This window comes from Buteo buteo, unplaced genomic scaffold (genome assembly GCF_964188355.1).
Source record: "Buteo buteo unplaced genomic scaffold, bButBut1.hap1.1 HAP1_SCAFFOLD_366, whole genome shotgun sequence".
Classification (NCBI taxonomy): Eukaryota; Metazoa; Chordata; class Aves; order Accipitriformes; family Accipitridae; genus Buteo; species Buteo buteo.
In genome coordinates, this window is record NW_027439530.1 from 2,524 (window position 1) to 20,867 (window position 18,344).

At 50.7% G+C, this 18,344-nt stretch overlaps 2 long non-coding RNA genes across 3 annotated transcripts; one reads left to right on the plus strand and one right to left on the minus strand.

Moving 5' to 3' along the window:
* Window positions 1-910: 910 nt before the first annotated feature.
* On the minus strand, window positions 911-8,649 carry LOC142028433 (uncharacterized). 2 transcript variants are annotated; one of them, XR_012649590.1, is made up of 3 exons: window positions 8,452-8,649; window positions 5,457-5,515; window positions 911-2,932 (listed from the first exon to the last, which is right to left on the minus strand). It is a non-coding gene; the product is annotated as an uncharacterized LOC142028433 (long non-coding RNA). The 2 variants fall into 2 exon arrangements; XR_012649591.1 differs by lacking the exon at window positions 5,457-5,515.
* A 1,330-nt stretch (window positions 8,650-9,979) lies between these two features.
* LOC142028434 (uncharacterized) lies at window positions 9,980-16,893 on the plus strand. The gene is made up of 3 exons (XR_012649592.1): window positions 9,980-10,168; window positions 10,964-11,105; window positions 16,083-16,893. It is a non-coding gene; the product is annotated as an uncharacterized LOC142028434 (long non-coding RNA).
* The last annotated feature ends 1,451 nt before the right edge of the window (window positions 16,894-18,344 follow it).

The following is an 18,344-nucleotide window of genomic DNA, read 5'->3' on the forward strand; positions in this document are numbered from 1 at the left end:
CAAAGGCAGCAGGATGGGGGGATAATAGGGAAGAGAAAAGCAGGAGGAAGGACAGAGGGACACAGATGTGCAAGACAGGGAGCCAGGAAATTGGATGCTGGGAACAGGAGAGGGACAAGAAGCAGGAAAACAGTGTAGAGAGAGAAGAGCAGAGAGACTGAGCAGAACAACAGGGATGGAGATGGAGGAATAAATAATAGGAAGCAGGGGAGAGAAGGGGAAGAGACTGGCAAGACAGGAAGATAAACACAGGACAAGAGATAGGGAAACATTCTCAAGTGATACAGGAGAAGAAACAGCAAGAACTAGAAAACAGAAACAGGGAGCCAGGTAGAGAGAAACATTTCAAAAAGCAACAGCATACAAGAAACATAGGCAAGAGCTAACAAGCAGACAGAGGGAGAGGCAGACGGAGAGGCAGACAGAAAAGGTAAGAAGTGCCAGGGTACAGGACAGAGAGGGAAGAGTTAAGAACTAGAGACAGGGAGATGGATAGAAGGAAACATAGAACATTTTGAAAGCAACAGGGTACAAGAAACACAGGCGAGAAATTAAAATAAGGTCAGGGAGACAAAGAGAGGGAAAAGTAGCAAAAAAATTTTAAAAGCAACTGGGTTTAAGAAACATGCAAGAATTTAAATAGGGATGGACAGGTAGGAAGTTTCAAAAGTGATGACATACAAGAAACATAGGCAAGATTTAAAAAACAGGGACAGGGAGCCTGATAGAAGGAAACTGTGGTGGGTTGACCTTGCCTGGCTGACAAGTGTCCACCAAGCCACTCTATAATGATAGCCACTCCTCCTCAACAAGACAGGAGGGTAGAAAATACAAAAGAAAAGCTTGTGGGTCAAGATAAGGACAAAGAGATCACTCACCAATTACTGTCACAGGCAAAACAGACTCAACTTGGGGAAATTAATTTATTGTCAATCAAAATCAAAGTAAAATAATGAGAAATATGAACAAATCTGAAAAACACCTTCCCCCCACCCCTCTCTTTTTTTTTCTGGGCTCATTTTCACTCCTGACTTCTCTACCTCCTCCTACCGAGCAGCACAGGAGGAGAGGGAGCGGGGAGTTGCAGTCAGTTCATCACAAGTTGCCTCTGCTGCTCCTTCCTTCTTCGTGTTCTTCTTCTGTTCCAGTGTGGTGTCACTCCCATGGGGCCACAGGTCCTGCCAGAAAACCTGCTCCAGTGTGGACTCCTCTCCACAGCGTCACAGCCTCCCCTTTGGGTGCACCCACCTGCTCTGGCAAGGGGTCCCCCATCGGCTGCAGGGTGCATATCTGCTCTGCCATGGACCTCTGTGAGCTGCAGGTAGACAGCCTGTGTCACCATGGTCTTCACTGCAGGCTGCAGGGGAATCTGCTTTAGGACCTGGATCACCTCCTCCTTTTCCTTCTTCACTGACTGTGGTGTCTGCAGGACTGACAGCTTCTGCACAGCATTTTTTTAGCCCTTTTTAAATATCACAGAGGTGCTACCAGCGTTGCTGGTTGGCTCAGCTTTGACCAGTAGCAGCTCCATCTTGGAGCTGGAACTGGCTGTGCCCAACATGGGGACAAGTCCTGCTGTCTTCTCACAGAACCCACCCCTGCAGCCCTTGCCCACTCCCCTGCTCCAGCTTGCCACACAAACTCACTACAGCAGTGATCGGCTACAGGGCAAAGAGGGGGGATTGAAAAGTAGGGAAAGGGAGACAGAGAGAGACGGCGGGGGGCTGGGGGGGATAGCAATGGGCTACAGAACAGAGAGGAGGAACTAATAAAAAGGGAGAGGATACCAGACAGAGAGATGGAGAAAAACAAATATTAGTGATGAGCCATAGGGCAGAAGAAAGAATTAAAAAGGGGGACAGTGAGGTAGATGAGAGAGACTGAGAAATATCAAAACCACTGATGATCTAAAGGGGAGAGAGGGGGGAAATAAAGAATAGGGACAGGGAACCAGACAGAGAGAGAAAAATAAAGACAAAAATGGGCTATGGGACAGTGAGGGAAGAAGTTAAAACATAGGGACAGGGACCTGGAATAAGAGAATCTAAGAAAGTAAAAGTGTATCCAGAATACAGGGCAGAGAAAGGAATTTAAAAATAGAGACACAGCATCAGACAGGTGAGAGCAGCGGGGATTGTGAAGGGCTAAAGGGCAGACAGGGAGGAATTAACAAGATTGGCATAAGAAGACAGACGGATAGATGGAGAAAGACAAAGTAGTGATGGGCTGCAGGGCAGAAACAGAGGATAAAAAAAGAGGGATGGGACAGGTCAGAAGTGCAGAGAGAAAAAGAAAACAGAAAGGCAGAACAACAGAGAAAGAGGGGGACTTAGAAAACAAGAGAGGGAGAGGTACAGGAAGAAAAAAACAAAAAAATTAAAGCAGTGAGAGAAAGAGGTGAGGGCAGGGAGGGACTGGGATGCAGAAGAGGGGTAACACAGCCCCAGGGGTCCAGGACTCACTGTACCTCCCGCTCTTGGAGCTGCTGAGAGAATCTGACAGTTCACACATGTCTGTCTTTCTCTCTCTCTCCCTCTCCCTTCCTCCTCTGTAGCTGCAGTCACTTGACTGTCATCCACCCAAGAGAATAGATTGGTGCCTTACAGCTCTTACAATATGAGGCTTCCTAGAAACACAGCCTCACATGCACACACACATTACATGACTGTACTGTGGTTTTGGTTACACATACAGACCCTGCCGTGCACACTGGTGATCGGATCTGCTGAGGACTACACTAAGAAGGATCCATCCTCACCTGGAGAGGCAGGCTATCTCCTGTCTGCAGCTGCTGGCTGGATCCTCTTTATTTTGCTCTTCAAATAAAAAATATTCTTCAAATGCAGACCACTATGGAATCTTTCCATCTGTCTCGTACCGTCACGGCAGAAGAAAGGGCAACCACGGCGAAACGGTGCCAGCTGACATCCAGCTGAGAGAAGAAAAAAAAACATTAGCACAAAGCTGGGTAGGAACCCAAAGCTGCCCTTTTTTTTTGTGAAGGTTTGTGAAGACAGTACGACTGAGCGGAGGAAAAAGTATTTTTGCGTCATCTACGGTACAGCTGTTGACACAGGCCACTAGAGCTTTTGCATTTTTCAGACAACCGCGCCCTTTTTTTTTTCCTTTCTTTTTTTGACTCATCGGCAACTTTACTTTCACTAGAACTCACTTTCCTAGATACACGCAGGTGACAGACATAGAGACCTACCTACATTTTCTCAAGCCTTAGTATAGCCGAGGCTTCATCACCCTATACGTCCCAAGTTGAGTATTTTTGCTAAAGAGCACAGCAACGCATCTGTCCTTGTGAACTGCCTCGTTGCAAAAAAGGAATCATTTTTTCCAGGCCGTTGCTCCAAACGGGCAAGATCTTTTAAAACCGCAGTTGTGCCACCAAACCCGCTCAGGGTCCCTCCTAGCTTTTGACCGCCCTGAGATTTAACAGGCACACGCTCCATTCCATCTTCCAACAGCAAAAATACGCTAACGCTCTCGGACCCAGAGCGCAACCCTACGGATGTCCACGCACACAGCCTGCCGTTTTGATGAGGAGCCACCCAGCATCCCTGCGAGCACAGCTGCACGCGCCAGATCGGTTTCCCCTACGCCGCGAGTTACCGGTTTCGGTGAACGTAGTTTCTGACGCTTTAAACTGAAAACCGTATCTCGACACTTCGCCACAGCAGAAACGACCCATCGCCAGAACGCGACAAAAACGCAGTAACACCAATTGCAAACCCACAGCAGCAACAGCTCCAGAAATATTTAGACCAGGAACAAGGGAGAAAAACAAAACAGCTTCATCTCACGCACAGGGGAGCGGCAGGCAGAGAAAAGGGTCGGCATTCTGAGCCCTTACAGAAAACGGGCATTCTCCTTCCGTTCCTCAGCCCGTCCGTGAAGGTCTAAATACCGCAACACTACTACGGCAACGTCGAGAGTAGGGAACAGCAGCCCTGCCACCGGACTTGCCGCTGACCCATGCTATTTACGTAGCAGGACGCGTAAGCAGAGGGACGCGTTTTGCCACACGCAGCCCTGAACTTCCTGAAAATTTACGTTTACCAAAAAAGCCATTTGGAACATATTGCCAAACAACATTCGGCAAGAAAGCTTTGATGCGTTTGACACACGCAAGTTTTTGGTCACTTGCTATTTGCTTCCTGTTGCTGCTGCTGTTCTTCCTTCAGAAATTCTACTCGTCGCCCAGTTATTCACTACTGGTTCAAGCATTTGCCTTCCTGGTATTACCAGCACATTCACAGAGGCAAGTAACTTAATTGCTCTTCTACAGTTATCCAAACGACAATTACAGCCATGAAAGAGAAGGAGAGGTCAGGCAGCAGAAGAGCTCTGCAGGCTGGCACCAGTCAATATTGCACTCTCTAAAACCAAACAACAACAAAACAAAACCGTGACCCTGTATCCTTCTTTTTTTTTTTTTTTTCCTTCTTCTTTCAGAGCTCATCCCTGCCTCAGCATTTTGTCTTGTCAGAGCACGAAGCGCAGGTGATCCGTACCCTGACGACTTCTGCGTGTGATGAATGCCTGTTCAGAAATAGTCCAGATCTGCAAGACTGGTGTCATTTCTATGGTTTTAATCATCATAACTCACATTTTATTTACTCACGCATTTGTGAGGAAACTAATTAACTTTTAGACACTGCCTCTCCTTTTTTTGGGGGGGTGGGGGGGGTGGAAATGTGTTAGAGACTGAAAAACATTACAATTCAGAGCTCCCAACCACGAGGGAGCGGCGGAGAAATCAATGAAAGCAAAGACCAACAGCAGCAACGTCAACTGGAAGTTGGCTTTCATTCCGATCACGTACTTAAGCGACTCTCCTTGCAAGTCTATGCCTCGGTCCTAGGAATGACTAGTCCCTTTTTGGAAGGACAAACTTTTTCACTTAAAAGTCCTAGACTGAAGACTCCGCTGAACGGAATGGGGATTGTCCCACGGGACAACATGCCGTCAACACTCTTAATGGGGAAGGAAAAAAAAAAAACCCCAAATAAAAATCAAGTTTAAGTACCAGTTCCCATCACGTTTCACTCATTACATTTCTACTGGCATCTAGGTGCTCAAAAATGAACTACAGGGACACCACATATTCCTAAAAATTCAGTTATACATAAAAAAGTAAAAGGCTATTTCCAACTTGCCCATAAAAATCAGTATGAACAGAGAGAAGAGAAACACTCGACCCTGAAGAAGCTAACAGGCAGCTCTGAATTTACCAGACAGGAAATTTCATTCTTTCCCCTGAAACAAAAACACATCAAGGGACCAGTTCAGGAACAGGGCGCGATCTGTTAACAGCAATTTTTCCATCGTCTTTTCTGCACTAGCAGCAAATTTGCCTTCCCTGTGGGTTTAACGTGGAGCACCTGTAGTGCCCTCGAACTCGCAAGTGTTTCTCTCCGCCCCCCCAGCCCGATACGTGCGATTACCTGAGCAGCAAGCGGAATTAACCACGCAGGATTTTCTTCGTGCGACGCGGAAGGTGACACTGGGAGAAGAGGAGACAAAGAAATGAACCTGCTTGTCACACCCAGCCAACGGTGAAAAGGCAGGGGAGGATTCTGCCGGAAGGGCTCTGCACCCCAGGAGCTCCCGCCGGCCGGTTTCTCTCCCCTTTGCCCGGTACCGAGGGGATGACGACACCTCGCGCGCGTCCCCTCGCGGGGGGGGCTGCCCCAGGTGAGCCGGGGGACCCCCACCTCGCTTCTGCCCGCGGGAACGGACCGGGAGAGACACTCCACGCAGAGAGAGGAGCGTGGCGTGGATTGCATGCCCGAGGGAAGAGGCCGGGCTCCCCGCTGGCAGAAGGACAACTCGCCTCCCTGCTGCTCGGAGCTGCTTGCTGCGGACAGCCCTGCCTGCGCCCGGCCGCTCTTCGGCCGTGCTGGGAGCGCGGTCCGGCCGACAGACGCCCCAGCGAAAAGACGCTCCAGCTAATCGCGCCTCCTGCTCGTTACAGCTGCAGGTACTTTTGCCTCTGGCTAATGCACGCTCCAGACAGCGGACACCCCGCCTCGTTCCAGCTCCCGCTTGCTACAGTTCTGGCTCCTTGAAGCCCCAGCTCCGCACTGAAGCTCCGGCTGATTTCAGCTGCTTCTCCTTACAAGCTCCAGCTATGTGCAACGGTCTGGGCTTTCCATAAGGTTATCTATCAACTGCTGTCAACACTGGAGCGTTAGGATTAAACATCAGAGTTACACGCCAAGTAAATATCCATTAGTTTGGGCGATTAATTACTTGACGACTATTCTGAGCGGCGCAGAAAGAAGAGCTGGACTCAAAGAGGGCACGTGGGGTCTGAAAAGCACCTTTCCCCCCCGCAGACCATCACAGATGTTGAGTTCGGCCTGCTGCGTGCCGGCCTCCCGCACTTCGGCGTCCGACACAACCAGACCCCCATCTCCGGGGAGGGACCACGCACCCTGCCTGCCCCCCGCTTCCCCCCGCAGCCCCCAACACCCTCCCACCCGCCTGCAAAACCAGCCAAGCCGGCTCCCGCTTTTGGCCCCCACACCAGCTGACTCGGGGCCCATTTGGGAGCCAAAAAACCCGGCCGCTGAGCCTGTTCTCAAGGCCCAAACACGCAGGGCCGGACCTCTGTTTCTGGGCCCAAAGCTGCGCAGCTCGGTCTGTTTCCGAGCCCCCAAATCAGCCACGCGAGCCTGTTGTCAAGCCCCAGGAACGGAAAACTTGTTCTCCATTTCTGACCCTGCAGTGCCCACGGGCGACGCCGAGCGTAGCCACCCCACAGCCCTGCACCCCCGGGGCCCCACACGTAGTTTCGGGGAGTGCTCGGGACCTGCGGAGGGCCCGGCCCCACGCCTCTGCGGGGCAGCCCCAGCACAGGCAGGGCGTCGCTTCACGATTGCCGTTTCAGGCTTTATTTCCCCGCCACCAGCGGCACGGCCAGGCCCCCACCCCAAACCCCCCAGCCGAAGCACCCCCGCGGGTAGCCGGGCCAAGCCACCCGGAAAACAAGAAAACCAAAGAGGGAACAAGACAGAGACCGTGGGGAAAGGCAAGGAGAAGGACACAGAAACAGAGAGAGCGCGGGAGGGATAGGGAGCAGGACAGAGAGATGGAGCAAGAAAGGAAAAAAGGACGGGAGGCAGAACCAAGGGAAAGAGAGACAAGGATGGGGAGCAGGACAAAGGGACGGAAGAGGAAAAAAAAAATAGCAACGGGCTGCAGGACAGAGATGAAGGGATTCAATAGACACAGGGAGCATGACAGAAGGACAGAGAGGAGACAGACAAAAGGGACAAAGAGCAGGCCAGCATCGGAGGGGAAAAAACCAGCTGCGATGGGCAGTGGGAGAGAGATACGGAAAAAGAAAAAAATACTGAGGAACAGAAAAAAGAAAGAAGCGACAGCTAGCTGGACAGGGGGACACAGTTAGAAAGGGCGGGAGAGGGAACGGGGCAGAGAAAGACAGACAGAAAAGGTAGCGAAAGAAAGCAAGGCAGAGGGACAGCAAACAGGGCGGGGGGGGGGAAGGGACAGGGGTCTGGACAGAGGTGGAGAAATAAGCAGCAGGGACAGAGAAAAAGAGACAGAAAGAGGGACAGGGAACATGGCAGAGAAGGAAAAATGAGGACAGCGGCAGGACGGAGATCAAAAACTGGGACGGTCCTCAGGACAGAGAGGAATACGAATACGAGCAGGGAGCGGGACAAAGGGATACAGCGAGAAACGACGGGACAGGAAGCAAGACAGCGCGACAGACAAGAACAATGACAACGAGAGAGAGAGAGCGTGCGCGTGAGAAGCACAGGGGGTTGGGAAATTTAGAAAGAGAGATATCAGGAGCCCTGCAGAGAGAGGGAGGGTGAATAAAAAAAGGGGCAGGAAGCAGCACAAAGGGTCACAGAGAGTAAGAGATGAACAGGAAGGAGGACGGGGACAGTGAGATCCAGAATGACAAAAATAAACAGCAACGGCGAGCAAGACAAAGGGATAGAGACAGAAACAGAAAGTAGGAAGAAGAGAGATAGGAAGGCAGGGACACAGAGCGACACGTACAGGTACGGAGAGGAAGAGAACACTAGGGGAACAGGCCAGAGAAATTGGGAGGCGGGGAAAGAGGCGGATGCAGATCAGGACAAGGAGATGGAAAAGGAAAAAACAGCGACTGGCTGCAGGACAAAGACGGGGCGGGGAGAGGGAGAGGGAGCAGGACAAGAACGCAGAGAGAAAAAGAAAGGGGGGCAGTCGAAGGAAAGGGGGGGGGGGAAGAGGGAGCAGGACAAGAGAATAGACAGAAGAGGAGAGGTACAGGGAAGCAAAATAAAAATAATAAAAAACAAACAAACAAACAAAAAAGTCACAGCAGCAAGAGAAAGCGAGGGGGTCAGGAGAGGGGGAGGGAGGGAGGGACCGGGAGGCACAAGAGGAGCGACAGGGCCCCGGAGGCCCAGGACTCACCACAGCTCTCGCTCTTGGAGCTGCCAGGAGACCTTGCCAGTGCAGACGCTTCTTTCTCCTTCTCTCCTCCCTTCCTCTTCTGTAACTCCAGTCGCTTGGCTCTCCTCCACATAACGGAACACGCGAGCGTCTCGCGGCTCTTACGAGATGAGGCCTCCTAGACACGTAGCCTCGCTCGCTCGCTCACTACGTGGCCGTACCGCGCTGCTGGTCATGCATACAGACCCTGGCAGCCTGACCTGCTGCGGACTACGAGGAGGGATCCTCCCACACCCAGAGAGGCAGGCTCTCTCTTGCCTGCAGCGGGAGGCAGCTGCCAGCCAGATGGCCTTCCGTTTCTTCTTCTTTACTTTTCTGTGGCCTCTCCAGCTTCAGCAGCTCCCGTCCACAGCCAGCAAGCGCTCCGCCTGTCCCTCTGTGCTCCCGCGCCACGAGGAGAGGGAGGCCAGGCAGAGACAGCCCACGCGAGCCTGAGGCTGCTGCAGTCAACGGCATCCCCGGGGACGAACAGACAACCACACTCACAGCGTGGCCTCTGGGAGAGGGAAAGAGGCAGCAGTGACCGTTATTACTGTAGCTCGACCCTGGCCAGAGCCCCTCCTTCCGCAGGGGCTTCCGCAGACGCCGCTCGTTCCCCGCGCCGCTGCTAACGGCACCCACGTTCAGGGAGACTCGAGAACATGGGAGGGCCAGCTTGCTGCCCTCACGACAGGGCTCGGGGGCTGCCTGCGGCTACAGCACAGGCTTCAGGGGAGGGGCTGGAGCTGGGGGCAGCCGCACGGGCCGAGCGGGGCCGGGGGAAGGCGCCGGGGGAGCTCCGGCGACTCGGGGAGGCGCCCGCTGGCCGCGCCTGGGGGGTGCCCGCCTCCGTCCCCTCTTCCCTTCTATCGGCTCTCGGGGAACTGCCTGGCGCTGCCCTGGCCCGGCTCGCCTCCGGCGGACCGGGAGCCTGCCGCGGCGGCCGCTTCGCAGCTTCCCGTCCCGCCAGCGCCCGGCGGCCAGCGGGCAGGAGGCACCCCCCCCGCCCCCGCCCCCGCCCCTGCCCCTGCCCCCGCCGGAGGGGATCGCTCGCCTCACCCGCGGTCCCGGCGCTCGCCCGCTGCCGCCCAGACCCGCGCCCTGCGCGCCACCACGCTGCACCCGGACACCGCGCATGCGCCGGAGGGGCCGGAGCCGACGAGCGAACGCCGGGCTGCCCCACGCGCAGGACGGCGCATGCGCCCGGGTCGCGCGTCCGCACGGCTGGTCGGGGAGCGGGTGCAGCGGGAAGCCCGCGGAAAACCACACGAAACCGGCAACGCTCCTGCGTCTGACCTGGTCGGACTCCGGGGGCCGCGGCGGCAGCAAGGACTACGCCGCGCCCGAGAGCCACGCTGCCGCCCGGCCGCCGAGTCCGCGAAAACTACAGCTCCCGGCATGCCCCGGGAGGCAGCCCGCCCTGCTGCCTGACCCCGAGGGGAAGCCGCTTCCGTTTCCGCCCACCCCCACGCCGGCGCAGCCGCAGTTCCCGCCGAGCCCCCAGCGCCGCTCCGGGCAGCTCCGGCGCGCTTTCGCCGCCCGGCTCCGGCACGGCGCGGCGCGGCACCCCCCCGCCCGGCTCCGGCTCCGGGCAGCGGCCGCCGCCGCCGCTCCGTGCGTCCCACACAGACCCCGCCGTCCTCCTCGGGGCTTTCCCCGGAACCCGCCGGCCGGCTGCGCAGCCCCGCCACGGGGCCCGGTGAGCACCCCCCCCGCGCGCGCACGTGGTCCCAGCCGCCCTGCGCCCCCCCCCCCTCGCGCGCACTTGCTCCCAGCCCCCCTGTGAGCCCCTCCCCCGTGCGCACTTCCTCCCAGCCCCCCCGCGCGCACTTGCTCCCAGCTGCCCTGTGAGCGCACTCCCCCCCCCGCGCGCACGTGGTCCCAGCCGCCCTGCGCCCCCCCCCCCGCGCGCACTTGCTCCCAGCCCCCCTGTGAGCCCCCCCCCCCGCGCGCACTTGCTCCCAGCCCCCCTGTGAGCCCCCCCCCCCCGCGCGCACTTGCTCCCAGCCCCCCTGTGAGCCCACCCCCCCCCCCCCGCGCGCACGTGGTCCCAGCCCCCTGTGAGCCCCCAGGGCTCCCCCCCGGCCTCTGCACCGGCGGCCCCCACCTCCCCCGGGCCACCCCCGCCTCCGACGTTCGCCGTCCGAGAGGCGCCCGGCCCCGCTCACCTTCTCCCGAGGGGCAGCCGCAGCCCGGCCACCGCTCCGCTCCGCTCCTGCCTCGGCTCCCACCGGCCCCGCCCCGGCCCCTCCCCCGGCAGCCCCCCCTTTCCAGGGAGGGGACGGCCCCAGCAGCCTCACTGCCCGCACCTGCGGCTCCTCCAGCCCCGGCCCGCAGCTGGGGGACCGAAACCCGGAACAAAACTTCTCAACACCCATGGGAAGTTAAGCAGCAGGCACTTCCTCGATTGAATGAAAGGTGGCAAGAGTCATCTCATTTGGAAGGGGTGTTAACTGGGGTCAAAATACAGATTTTAATACCCATCTTATTTTAGTTCTAAGACTTGGCCATTGCCAGGTATCATCTTTTCCATTTACCCGGGTCCACCAGCGAGGCCACAAGGGAGATTTCTTCCAGAGAGAGGAGAGAGTTATTAAGGCTGAAGTCCACGATTTGCCTTTCTCCTTCATGAAAAGGTGAGTGGATCATATATCATCACTAGTCACCCAAACAGTTAACCCTGAACTTTTCACCTGTCCTTTAATACAGTCAACTCCAAGCTAAATGTTTTCCGTTATTAAGAGGCGACCAAAGATCATGTAAAATATTATTATACTTTCTACAAACACATCCCCATCTGAGAGCTTTAGCTACTAGAGAAAGTCGTTGGAGTTTGGGGTCAGAGGAGCTGCAAGTATAAACCTTCATTCAGCTCTGTTTAGGATGTGTGATTTTTCTCTGGTTGTCTAAACCAGTCTAAATTTCCATAGACGGTCCCGACTCTGGGTGGCTCTAACAAGGATCCTGGAACTCCAGGAAATTCTAAACATCGTTTTATATTTTAAATATGATCCCAAGTTCCTTCCTGCACTTGTCGCTACGGTTTTGGCAACTGACAGCCCCAAGGGCTGCCTGTACAAGTTTCTCCCGAAGGGCGAGTAAATTAATTCTTTTGTCCATGAGGTGGATGGTTTGGTAATGTTATAATTCACAACGCTCTAATTCCTTCTTTCAAATTTAAAAAAAATAATTGCCTTTTAAATCCATCCCATTTAATTTGCTAAAATGATTCTCATTGTTCTGCATCTTTTCTCAAGTTTTGGTTAAATTCAATGTCAGTATTCTCCACGGAACTAGATTTTCATCTGACTTTGGAATCGGAAGGCAGGCTGTTACTGAGGTTCAATTTTGTGTCTTTACAAAACTTTGAATCAGTTACAAAACTAGATTTTTGGTTTTTTAAACCAAATTACAAAAACGGTTAATATCAAGATTAACACAGCTCAAACAATAATTGTTTCATTTTGTTTATCTCATGTTTGGAACCCCTCAAAAAAAAATACATACACCCTCTAAACACACAAAAAGATTATTGCCCTCGACAATATTCCTAATAGCAACCCCAATAGTATAAACTTTACACAGCTGTTTTCCCAAATAGATAATGTGAAACTTACTTATAGATTTTCAGTTTTAAAGGGCCAGTTTCTTTAGACTTCCAATTTCTTGTTGGTGCTTTCTTTATTCTTGAATAATGAAGCCAAGGTTCTTCTCCCAGACCTTTACCGCTATAAGGGTTGTTAAAATGACTCGATACGGTCCTTTCCACTTCTCAGTGATTTTACATACATTCAATCTCCTGGTCGGAAGGGATGCGCTGCTACGTCCAATTCTAAGGGTCCAGCTGTGGAGACATACTGACAAAGTTCTTGAAAAGAATTGCTTAAAGAAATCATAACACCTTTTAAAAACCTATCTCCAAAGGCACTCAAGATACTCAGAACATAGGACTCTTGATATGGTCTTTCATAAAACATTTCATAATGACTTAAATTTTCTTTCTCTTCTGGCTATACTCTGATTCTTAATAGAGCCATGGGTAATGCTTTAACCCACGTGAGGAGTGAGGTTTCCTGACAAATTTTACTCGACTGTTGCTTAAGGGTATAGTTCATTCTCTCTCTCTCTCTCTCCCCCCCTCCCTCTCTTCCCCCCCCCCCCGCCCCCCCCCCCCGCTTGTGGTCTGTATGGGGTGTGATAGTCTCAATCTATAGATAATACTTTGCTCAGCTTGTCTCATAATCTTTGCTATAAAATGAGGGCCATTGTCAGATGACATTCTTACAGGCACCCCACATTTTGGTATTATCTCTTTGAGCAAGACTTTGACTACTTCCCTTGCTTTCTCGGTGCGACAAGGGAAAGCCTCGGGCCACCCAGTAAAGATATCAACTAAAACTAGGATAGATCCTTCTTTTCAAGGCAATTCTATAAAGTCAATTTGCTAATATTCTCCTAAAAAATTTCCTTATTTCATAATCCCAAAGATGATCTTATTACTGATTCGGGGACATTTTTATATATAAATTTCACATCCGCTTCTAATTGTTTAAACAATCTTTGTCGTATTTCACTTTCTGTTCCCCGATATACTTTGTGATGTTCAGCTCGGGCAATTTCTCTTATTATTGTGGGTGGGACTATTATTTGACCTGTCGGTGTTACAGCCTATCCTGTTTCATTTTGTTAGCCTGCAATCTAATAATTAATTCTTCATCTTTTTCGTTATAATTTGGAGTTTCTTTAGGCAATTTTATACTTTTCTCTGGAACTAGTGCTAGGATGCCTTTTTCCGCAGCCTCTTTAGCAGCTTTATCGGCCAGTCGGTTACCTGCGTTCGGACCGGTCTTACCTAACTGATGTGCTTTACAGTGCATTATCGTGACTGCTGTTGGTTTTTGAATGGTTTCTAACAATTTCAGTACTTGTTCTGCGTGCTGAATGGTGGTTCCTTGCGCGGGTAACGGTCCTCTTTCTCTCCGTATCGCTCCATGCGCACGTACTACTCCAAAAGCATACTTTGAGTCTGTCCAAAAGTGTTGACTCGCTTTCCTTGACTTAGTTCCAGAGCTCGAATGAGAGCTATCAATTCAGCCTTTTGGGCAGATATCGTCGAAGGCAAAGTTGGCAACACAATTACCTCCTCAGTAGTTATTGTCTATCTTGATAAACGTTTTCCTTCACAGATGGAACCGCTTCCGTCGGCATACAGTTCCCAATCTGTTTCTTCTAGCGGCACATCTCAGAGATCCAGTCAGCTGGAGTAAACTCTTTCGATTGTCTGCAAGCAGTCACGTTCCAGTTCTCCTCCTTTAACTTGATCGGTTGTTGAAAACGCAACAGGGTTAACGGTGGTAGTAGTGTTTAGGTAAACATCATCTTGTTCCAGCCACACCACTTGGTATTTCAGCATCCTGCTAGGGGATACCCAATGCCCCCCTCTCTGTTTTAGCACAACAGTTATCATATGGGAAACGTACAGTAATCCTTTGTCCTCTAATCCTTTGTCCTCAGGTGAACTTACGAGCTTCCTGGATCAGTAGCACAGTTGCAGCGACGGCTCTCGGACGACCAGAGCATCCCAGACTCACATTACCTAATCGCTTCGAGAAGTAGGCCACAGCTCGCCCACTTGGCCCTACGTATTGGGCCAGGATACCCAGAGCTATACCTCTTCTTTCACGAGCAAAAAGTTCAAGTGTCTTCTTTGTGAGATCTGGCAGGCCTAGGGCTGGCACCCCTCTTACAGCCTGTTTCAGTTCTTGGAAAGTAGCTTTCTCGGCATCGGTCCAATCCATCGTTTGAGGTTTTGAGCTGCTCCTATAAAGGTCGGGCCAGCAAGCCACAATTTATAATCTACAGGTGACACCACTCGACCATTCCCGGCAACGCTCGTCATTAATTTTTTTCGTCTTAGGTTCGGGGAGACGACAAATTGCCTCTTTTCTCTCAGTTCCCAATTGTCTCTGTCCTTTTAGGATTTTAAAACTCATTTAAATAAGTTTCTTCTTTCTGGGTTATTTGGGTTTTTTTCTTTTGACGCTCGATATCCACCGATTCCCCAAAAGTTCAAAAAGTTAATAGTTAGCTTTGTGCATTGTTCTTCCGTCTCAGCTACAATTAACAGATCATCCATATATTTCAGCAAGATTTCTTGATTATTTTCTTTCTTCCAAATCTCTAATTCTCGTGCCAATTGATTTCCAAAAATGGTAAGACTATTCTTAAAGCCTTGAGGCAAGACTGTCCGCGTATATTGTGTTTTTCTCCCAGTCTCAGGATTTTCCCATTCCAAAGCAAAAACCCCTTGACTACTGGGATCCAAGGGAATACGGAAAAAGGCATCTTTTCGGTCTAACACTGTGAACCATTCTTGTTTCTCCGTTAGGGTTGCTAACAAAGTATAAGGATTTGCTACTACCGGATGAATATCTTGTACTATTTGATTTATTGCTCTGAGGAGGTCTTGAACTAATCTACCATCTTTTTCATTAGCCTTTTAACAGGCAAGATCGGGGTGTTATATCTGGATTCGCATTCTATTAACAATTTGTATCTTAAAAATGTTTGTATTACCATTGCTAACCCTTTCCGACTTTCCGGTCTTAGGGGGTATTGTTTAATTCTTACCGGATTCCATCCTGGCTTTAAATCAACTCTCACAGGTTCTGCTTTTTGGATTTACCAGGAACTTCCCAGTCCAGACGATTGGAGTTACAGCATTAGACTTTGACTGGTATAATCTTCTGCTTTCGGTAACCATCCTGTTAACAACAAAGCCACTGCTTCGATACGTTTAGTTTCTGGAATTGAAGTTTTAATCTCTCCATTTTTTAATTTAACTTCTGCCTCTAAGTTCTCAAATAGATCTCTCCTTAACAGGGTTTTAGGAGAATCTGGCACATACAAAAACTGCTGAGTGACCCATTGCTTTCCTAATTTCATTGTTAAAGATTTAAAGAAGGGTCTAGTTTCTCGTTCACTTGTTGCACCGACACCACCAATTTCTTCAAAACTTAACTCTCCCTCTAAGGTATTTAAAACTGAAAAGGTGACTCTAGTGTCAATTCAAATTCCATTTTCTGTTCTCCCGGTTTAGCTGTAACCAGAGGTTCTGCTGGGAGACTCCCCGTCAGATACGTTCACTTAAAAAGAACAAATCTACCTATGGCACTTTATTCCATTTACTCTCTCTCTCCTACAAAACAACAGTAATTGCAATATAGTATTGTAACTCAAAGTTCTGTTTGTTTACCATTTTTCCTGCAATTCACCCCAATGTGCCAATAAACGTCCCAACGGTGATGGTTTTGGTAACTTTTCATCAGCGGTTCCTTTTCCTGCACTCTTATTCTTAAACAATTTTGCTGATGCCTTTATACTTCTATACATTCAAATACCAAATACCAAACAAATGCAAATGACAGTTGTCCCAAATAATACACAAAGTCCAACCCAGCAATAGCTTTCGCTTGTGACTTACGGGCAGACGCCTAGGCTTCCACTGCAGACGGGTACCCTCCAAGCCCCAACCCTGCGAAGCTTTCGCCGCGCCTCACGGGCAGGCTTTCCAAACAAATTCCAAAGCAGCGGCGCCTTACCTTTTTTTCCAGGGAACGCTGCGAGGAGCTTTGCGAGTCGAGGGTGACGGTTCTCCACGAGAATACCTCGGTGCCGGCCGGAGTTCGATCGACACTCGATCTCGTCCAGTCTCACTCGCAAGGTCCCATCTGGGTCGCCAAAACCGTTCCCGAAATCCGGAATAAAACTCCTTAACACCAACCTGAAGTTAAGCAGCGGGCACTTTGTTTATCGCAGCGCTGGGGACACGGGGGATCGCTCCTCCAAAGGCGTGTCCCGCTTAGTATCAAAATCCATCAGTTTTTACAGACTTTTCCTGTCAGGTCATTGTTACCTAAGCTCCTTCCGTAAAAATGCATACTATGCTCGTTCTTAAATTTAACCTTTATAATGATCGGTCCTTTGATTATATAACCTTATCAATATTCTTATTTAAAAACAATCATTGGTCAGTTACACTTAGCTCTGCTGACTGGCATCTTCGATCCTCAAATGGAGATGGGAAGGGTAAGGGGGTTTCCAAGCAGCAAACTGGCGTCCCCGACGGTTTCCTTAGTTTCCTGAAACAGAAGGTAGGAGAACCAGTAACTTCCTGGTGAGGTTTCTAGGGTTAGCTCATTCAAACTTTAACAATATTAAGGTTCCTAGAGTCACGCGTAACACAGCTCCTCCTAAAGTTTCTATGGCTACGTTTCAAACTTAACGATCCTATACGTTATGCTTCACAATTTTACTTCTTAATCAAACCTAACTCTTCTATGTGATTAAATTTTGATTTCTTTACCGGAATATTTGCAACAGCTGGAGCCCAGCAGGAACAGGGGGGACACGGCCCGACCCCCCCAGCGCCTCACCTCCTCCTCCCCTGGGCTCCCTCACGGCCCCTCCACTCGTGCAAAGGGAGCGCAAACGCAGCCCGGAGGGCAAAGGGGACGGGCGGCCAGCGTTTATTCAGTCAGTCGCGTGCCTATCGAGTCCTGCCAGCGAGTCTGCTCTGGGGCTCGGGGCGCCCCCCGGCGCTCCCTCTGCCCCTCGGACACCTCTGATAGCCTATTTCCATACATTCTGTATGGCACGTCTAAATATTGGGATGGTTTTAATATTTTGTACCAGCTGTGGAAACTGGTTTGCTGCTAGGTGACTGCAAAAGTGAGATTTGGTAAATAATTATTAGAAATCTTACACTAACACTACGATTGAAACAATAGACAAAAGTATAGCCAAGCAATCGACTAGCAGAGGTAGGTACTCCTAAGTTTTGCAGTTCTTTGCTCTTATGACTAGATGTTCCTGTACGCTGGATGAGAACAATGCTGAAACTGACCACGTGTGATTGAACCTGCGTTAAGCTTCAAGATCAAAGAACAAGGACAAGAATAAAGACTTCGAGGACAGCCAGCAAGAACTTCAGATGGGTCGGTGGTTGCAAAAGCAGCCCTTCGTCTCAAATGGATCCTTCATTGCACGTGATCGGACGTAGGCAGTACTATGATAATCGGTTGCCGTCGTTTTTATGTATATGTATACTAATCTGATTAACATGCAATTAGTTATTCTGTATAACCTGTTTGTGCTAAAGCTGTGGCATGCACGCTAGGTGGAACTATCCCCCGTGCAGCCAGCGCTGCAATGAAGAATGCCTGCTTTCTAAAACTCCAAAACGAGTCTTAGGGAGTTTCTTCGACCGGCTTTTCAGTATCAGGGGTACAAGGGAAGAAAGAAAAACAAACAAACAAACAAACAAAAAAGGCAGTGGTGTGGGAAAGAGAGGGGACCAGGGGAGAGGCGGGGAGGGGCAGGGAGGGACCAGAATGCGGAATAGGGAAGACAGGGCCCTAACCCCTAACCCGACACCCTAACCCCTAACACCCTAACCCTAACTCCTAAGACTAACCCTAATCCTAACCCTAACCCAACCTTAACCCTAAGCCTAACCTTAGCCCTTAAAACTAACCTAATACAAACCCTAACCCTAACTTAACCCTATCTCTTACCCTAACCCTAGCACTAACCCTAACCGTAACCCTAACCCCTAACCCTAAACCCTAACCCTAAGTCGTACCCTAACCCTAATCCTAACCTTAGCCCTTAAAACTAACCTAATACAAACCCTAACCCTAACTCCTAACCCTAACTCTTACCCTAACCCTAGCCCTAACCCCTAACTGTAACCCTAAGCCTAACCCCAGTCCTAAGTCATACCCTAACCCTAATCCTAACCCAACCTTAACCCTAAGCCTAACCTTAGCCCTTAGAACTAACCTAATACAAACCCTAAGTCCTAACCCTAACCT